The sequence below is a fragment of the Hordeum vulgare genome, chromosome 2H (assembly GCF_904849725.1).
Source record: "Hordeum vulgare subsp. vulgare chromosome 2H, MorexV3_pseudomolecules_assembly, whole genome shotgun sequence".
In the NCBI taxonomy this organism is placed as follows: Eukaryota; Viridiplantae; Streptophyta; class Magnoliopsida; order Poales; family Poaceae; genus Hordeum; species Hordeum vulgare.
In genome coordinates this window covers 228,988,434-228,996,076 of record NC_058519.1, presented here as the reverse complement: position 1 = coordinate 228,996,076, position 7,643 = coordinate 228,988,434, and the positions used below count along the sequence as shown (strand labels likewise).

The window sequence follows — 7,643 nt, the reverse complement described above, 5'->3', positions numbered from 1 at the left end:
GCAGTGCTCCATTAGTATAGCTCATGGTGCGCCATTAGTCTTTGGTATACTAATGGCGCACCAGGCAGTGCGCCATTAGTATAGCTCATTGTGTGCCATTAGTATCTGGCGCACCAGGCAGTGTGCCATTAGTATCTGGTATACTAATGGCGCACCAGGCAGTGCGCCATTAGTATAGCTCATGGTGCGCCATTAGTATATGGTATACTAATGGCGCACCAGGCAATGCGCCATTAGTATAGCTCATGGTGCACCATTAGTATGCCTCCCAGGGGCCATATTTACCCATATGCTCTGGCTTACTAATGGCGCACTAGTTGACGATGCGCCACTATGTGCTTTTTGCAATGCGCCACTAAAGTGCTGAGTGGTGCACCACTAGTATGAATATTAGGTATTATTTTTTTTCTGATATTTGCCGCGCCCATCCATTTTAAAAATGGATTGATAGGATATTTGTAAATATATAGAAACAAAACATGTAGATAGATTTGTAAAATTTTTGGTCGGTAGCAGCCAAGGAGTGCAGTAGTTGAGCAGTAGGTCCCCAGGAAGAAGGCCTATACACTATCACATTATGAAGAACTATTTGTCAAAGGATCAAAGTAGTGACCGCCACTCTCTGCAAACAACCATGCCCTGAACGTAAAGCTCCTTTGCAAACTCTGGAGAAGGCGGGCTTGCTCTTCGGTGTCGGCGGCTTGGTGTGTGAAGGAAGAAGTGGCCGCCCCCTCCCCTCCCGTCATGCAAGTCTGGAGAAGGCGGGCTTGCTCTTCGGTGTCGGCGGCGGACAACTTCGTCAAGGCTGTCGTGCTTGTGATTGTTGTGGAGCAGCCAATGGCCGTTATCCGCGTGAGCAAGAAAAGTTGTCCTTTAGCGCAGATCCGCTCTTGGGAGGAATCGAACCAGGGGCAGCTACACAGAGAGGAGAATAAAATCAATCTTAGGAGCAATGTGATTCAGCAAACATTATTAAGAGCTATAAATCTCAATCAAGCAGGAGCCTTCAACTGTAGAAGCAGAGCGAGAAGCATTTGTGAAAGCTAGAAACATTTGTCAATTATTATCAGTTGCACCAAGGAAGTAGAGGAGGACTTTCAGCCACAGCAAAACAGCATCACAAAGATAGGGGAAGACCATCTTGATTGGGGCACTAAACTAGGGATCAACCTTGTCATCGAGATCAAGGTTGACGATGTTGTCGTTCTCGAGCTCGTCACGCTCGGGGTGAGGTCACACATGTTCATCGTCGTGGGTGGTCCTCCTCGTCCATGAAGTGTGCCTGCAACAGTACCATGTGAATGGATTATGAGCATAATCATCCTAGCAAACAAATTCTCTCAAGGCAAAGCTTGACAACATAAATTCTATCTACCACAGTTTGAGCCACTATAAAGAATTGCAAAGGATTAGCTAATAAAATTACAAATATCAAGTCATGGTGGTTATCTTAATAACAAAAATACTTACTGTTAACAGTGAATTGACTAACTAAAGCCAGATCAGGCATCACATACTGCTAGTTCTGCTGCTAAAGTTGGAGTCTGGCATAAAAAATATTCAAAAACATACTATACACAGCACAAGAAAAAGAATGTGCTGATAATCAGACAACAACTCATCTCATCTTTTCAAATCTCATACTAGACACACAGAATTTGGTTTAATACTAAAAATAAGCAACACCGCCAGGTAACCGATGGCAGGGACATGCAGAACATGAGAGAGAGGGAGCATAGTGGGGGATGATACCTTGGCGAGCTCCATTTTGTCAGCACTTGGGTCGGAGGAGCAACGGGAGAGTGGCGCCCAGGGAAGAGGCACATCGATGTGTGTTGAAACAAAGAAATATGCATTAGTAGCGTGTGATAGAATTTGAGAAACAAGAGATCTGCTTAGATCTATTAAATCATCACTTTTCGAAGACAACCAGATTACGAGAGGTCTATGTGACACTGCTTATCCTGTATCATGATACAGATGGAATTTTCGAGCTATGCTAATACATACAGTTATAGACGTGACACAAGCCAAGGATCTCAATATACAGGTTTGCAAACCCATATATAACCTAAACAGTAAATATGATGGTGTATTAGATGGACAGTGCAAATCTACAAGAGACAATGTGCATGCTAAGGTGCTCCCAACAACAAAACAATATCAACTTCAATGAATATTGTGACATTTCACCTATACTGTAGTGGCCAGAAGACAAACAATTACTCCCAGAAATACAGGAGAAAGGGAAAACACCTGTAGCATCTCCTTTTAACATGAGGTGCTCAGCTGCAAATGATCCCCTACATAAACTCCACTAGACATGTAGCAACTCTTTCAATAACACAACTGATCAATCATTCAGTAACACAACTGATCAGATAGTAGCATCATACTACTTGCCGATGCCAAGAAGCAGGTCAAGGACTACTAGTGTGCAAATCATTCATTCATGTAAATGTCATTCATCCTTCACACACATATATGTGTAGAAGAAGAGACATTCATCTTTTTTTCAGTATAACTAAATAGGTGTTGCAAACAGCACCACTTTGATGTGTATACCATCAACCGAGGAAAGCTTGTTTGATGTGGCAGGAACATAGATAAAAACCCTGGAAGGAAGTCACTACTAGCAGGGCTTGTAGATAGAAAAAAGTGAAACCATGCAACTGGCCGTGCTGCAGGAAAACAAATGAAAATCTTTGCAACAGCAGGATGACCACCTACATAATTAATAGAACTCATCGCAACCAAACATGAAATTTAGGCAAAACAGAGAAGCGATAAAAAAATATATTTTGAGGGGGGGGGTCGACCTTGTGTGGTCATAGTGGAGACTTTAGGCCCCGTTGGAGGCGTCCATGTCCGCCTGGTAATCTCAGGGTTGTCCTCCTTGTCCATGGAGTAGGGCACATGCTAATCTGAATCAAACAAGCGCATAAATTCAGTAGGTTAAGATTTCTCTCTGATTCAGGTGTCCAATAGCTGTGGCATTGCGCTGACCTTCTTTCAAGCAATTGTGTGGGTGGTTGTTTACTTCAAGGGCAAGCAGGCTCAGGCGCAAGCAGCCGTGGCAGCAGCAGCAGCAGCAGCGACGCAGCCCCGTGCCGTGGAGCTTGCAGTTGCAGGACTCTAGGATAGCTTCACCAAATGACTGTATGTAGGATGGCTTTAAACAAGGAGGGAAACGCATTCCCCTGTGCCACACAAAGCTTTATAACCTGATGGGTAATTTTGTTTCGCCAACTAACATCCTGAGCTTTACATGCTCAGCCCATCAGAACCTTGCATGCTCAGCCCATCAGAACCTTGGATGCTCAGCCCACCAGAACCAACAACTAGGGACAGAAATGTATTCCCCTGAGGTGTCTTTTATAAACTACTGAAGAAGTGTCGGAGTGGATGTTACTACGACTTACCTAAGCATTGCTACATCTATGAATCATTTCACAGCCATAGTAAAATTTGTTTTGTCTATACTCATGTAACAGAGTAACTCTATTTGTTTGTCACTCATTCATGTACTACTGATATCCAGGATGGGAGGGATAAAACCTATGAGTTACCTAAAAGAGCCAAACGACGCTTACCTTCGCTTGTTCCTTTTGCCACTTCTGGTAAAGTTGATTACCTTTTTTGCATTCATTTAACGGGTTGCAGTTCATAACTAATATATTCATGAATTAGTAATCTCAGAAAGTACCCTGTTAGCCTTCTTCCCGGGTAGCAATTCTACAAACAGTTCATGTGCAAACCGTCTAAGGACACGAGCTCGCAACACCTAAATCTTTACAGTACAGTGTAACATTTACCAAAACCGCAAATAAAATGCACACCTTGGTTCGTGGACTCAATCAAATGTTTGGCAAACTTGAGCGGTTCCTCCAATAATATGGCACCAACAGGTTCCTTCAAAGAACTCATAGTTTCCTGCGTCGAAATCCATAATTAATTGGTCTCCAAGACACAAGAAACATAACAGAAATTTTTTACCAGAGGAAACGCAGTTAGCTTGCTATCCTCGACGCTATGGCCCTGCCAAAACATTTCACCGACAGTAAAGAAACCATTAGAGTCCATGAACATCCCCGTCCCCTGTACCAAAACCCGAAAATTTTGACTCGTGCAAAAAAATTAACCTGGCTCGCAATCCCGGTAGGAAAATCCTTCCTCTCTGCAAGAAATCCGGCGTAAATACCGTAAGAACCGCAATGCCAAGAAAATGCCACAGATCTCGATCGAACCAGACCGGGGACGGCAGGGGAAGGGGGCGGGGGCTTACGGATAGGGGTTAAGCATGACGGAGAGGCGGCGCTCGTAGAGCAGTAGCAGGGAGAGCGTCGTGGGGATCAGGAGTTGTAGGGGGGGGGAGGAAGCGGGCGGCGTGGAGAGCGACAGGAGGTGGATTTTGACAGGGGCAAGAGGAGGGAGGGACGGGAATGGAAATCGAATGGGACAGCGGCGGTGGAGTGCAGAGGAGAGGAGACCCGGGGAACAGGGTGCTACGCGTGCGTGTGCGTACGAGGGTGATAGCAATGGCGCATCCCCAGGGGTGCGCCATTAGTATTTTTTATAGCAATTGCGCATCTCCACGCGGTGCGCCATTAGTAATCTTTTTTTTCTTTGAAGAAAAAACATTCAATGTATTCATGAATTTAAAAATTGCCCATAAAATTTAAAAATATATGCGGCTAGAATATTCAGTGGACGTGAGGTTTTTAGTTCTAAAAGGTTTTCATGGAAACTAATAATTGGCCAAGGGTCTCAAGTTTATAGTTGGTGAGCAAGATAATTTCGCCCCAGTTGTTCTTTGATTGCCAACTAAATTTGCCATATGAGTTTCAACACAAATTGTCATGAAAACATTCAATTTGCCATGCTACGTCAGATTTCTAGGCATTTCTGTAAAAATATTGCGCCCCATAACAAGTACCGCCTCCATTTCATAATTTAGTGTCCGTATATTTCGAAATTTAAGTTTGAGCATAAATTTAACCAACATGACGACTACGATGATAACAAAAATGGTATAATTTTTATTCCCGCCGTAGTCGGTCACGTTGGTTAAATTTAATTTTTGTTTGCGCTGCAGTCGGTTAAATTTATGATGAATTCAATCTTGAAAAGTGTGAACCCATTATACTATGGAAGGGAGGGAGTACTTGTATGATTTTGAGAGGAAAAAACACTTTTGCAAAAAACATTCTATATATTCATGAATTTAAAAAGTGCCCATGAAATTGAAAAATATTCATGAGTTAAAATAACATTAACAAATTCAATACTTTTTGTGAGTTAGAAATTCAATACCATAATAAACATAAATAAATATTCATGAGGACACTAGAACAGAAGAAATATCATTTCAATATGTCGAAAAATTTATAGTAGTGGCGCACCACCTACATATGCGACATTAGTAACCCTCATTACTAATGGCGCACCACCTGGTGGTGCGCCATTAGTAGTTTTGCAAAAAAATAATTATAATAGTGGCGCACTTGTACGATTTTGAGAGGAAAAAACACTTTTGCAAAAAATATTCTATATATTCATGAATTTAAAAAGTGCCCATGAAATTTAAAAATATTCATGAGTTAAAAAAATATTAACAAATTCAATACTTTTTGTGAGTTAGAAATTCAATACCATAATAAACATAAATAAATATTCATGAGGACACTAGAACAGAAGAAATATCATTTCAATATGTCGAAAAATTTATAGTAGTGGCGCACCACCTACATATGCGACATTAGTAACCCTCATTACTAATGGCGCAGCACCTGGTGGTGCGCCATTAGTAGTTTTGCAAAAAAATAATTATAGTAGTGGCGCACCACCTACACATGCGCCATTAGTAACCCTGGTTACTAATGGCGCACCACCTGGTGGTGCGCCATTAGTAATTTTGCAAAAAAAAATATAGTAGTGGCGCACCACTTACAAATGCGCCATTAGTAACCCTGGTTACTAATGGCGCACCAGCTGGTGGTGCGCCATTAGTAGTTTTGCAAAAAAAAAAAGTAGTGGCGCACCGAGTGTGTGGTGCGCCATTAGTGTCCATCACACTAATGGCACACCTGCACATGGTGCGCCACTGCTATTTAGTAGTGGCGCACCACTTGTCTGGTGCGCCATTAGTGTCTATATCATCTATAGCCCTTTTCCTAGTAGTGAATGTTACCAATCCTTTGACAATCATCACAGGAAATGACATACTTACGAGCATCTTTACAAAGAGTAGGCCAATAAAATTGGATTGTACTCTCTCTGTACCGTAATATCTGTCGCTGGAGTAGCTAAAGGTCAGTTGCTCCAGCGACTTATATAACGGTACAGAGGGAGTAATACCTTGTGTGTCGTTCTGTCACTAGCATGGTGTCCTCCATAAGCTTCGGAGTGGCACTTCTGTAGGATCTGTCCCTATTCATGCTCAGGCACACAACGTCTAGGCACACAAAGATGTGGGTCATCCAAAAAGTAATGTCGCAAATCATAAAAGAAATTTTCTTTTGTTGATAGGTGAAATTATGTGGTATGTATTTAGCGAGAATATAGTTAGCATAATTTGCATATCAAGGAGTACTATGCGAAGTGTTTGTAGCAGCAAGTTGCTCATCGGGAAAATTATCATCTATAGGCAATGGGTCATCAAGAACATTTTCCATCCTAGACAATTTATCTGCTACATGGTTTTCAGCTCCCTTCCTATCAATAACATGCAAGTCTAACTCTTGAAGTAAAAGCACCCACCTAATAAGTCTAGGTTTAGCATCTTTCTTTTCCATTAGGTATTTTATAACAACATGATCAGTGTGAATAAGAACTTTGGAATAAACAATGTAAGGTCTAAACTTATCAAATGCAAACACGACTTTTAAAAATTCCTTCTGAGTGGTAGCGTAATTTCTTTGAGCATTGCTTAGGGTCTTACTTGCATAATGAATAACATTCAATTTCTTCTCTACTCTTTGCCCTATAACAGTACCAACAACATAATCACTAGCATCACACATAATTTCAAATGTTTGATTCCAATTAGTTGGTTGGACAATAGGTGTGGAAATCAAGGCTATCTTAAGTATTTCAAAGGCTTCTACACAATCATCATAAAAAACAAAAGGAATATCTTTTTTCACAAGATTACTTAGTGGGCTAGAAATCTTTGAGAAATGTTTAATGAAACACCTATAAAAATGAGCCTGACATAGGAATCTTCTTATACCTTTGACATCTTTTAGGCATGGCATTCTCTCTATTACATTAACTTTAGCTTTGTCTTCTTCACTGCCTCGTTCAGAAATCTTATGCCCGAGTACTATACCTTCACCCACAATACATTAGCCCTTCTCCCAATTCGAGACAAGATAAGTTTCTTCACATATCTGCAAAATTCAATCAAGGTTTCTCAAGCAATCATCAAAAGAAGTCCCATAAACTGAGAAATCATCCATGAAAACCTCAACAATCTTTTTACAAAAGTCAGAGAATGTAGGATTCATGCATCTTTGAAATGTAGCAGGTGCATTACATAAACTAAAAGGCATACGTCTATAAGCATTGGTTCCAAAAGGGCATGTGAAATTAGTTTCTCTTGGTCCTCTTTTGACATAGGCATTTGAGATAAACCAGAATAC

The 7,643-nt window shown here is 41.2% G+C and overlaps 1 pseudogene; it reads right to left on the bottom strand.

The window, feature by feature from the left end:
* Positions 1-714: 714 nt before the first annotated feature.
* On the bottom strand, positions 715-2,904 carry LOC123429968 (annotated as a pseudogene).
* Positions 2,905-7,643: the final 4,739 nt, after the last annotated feature.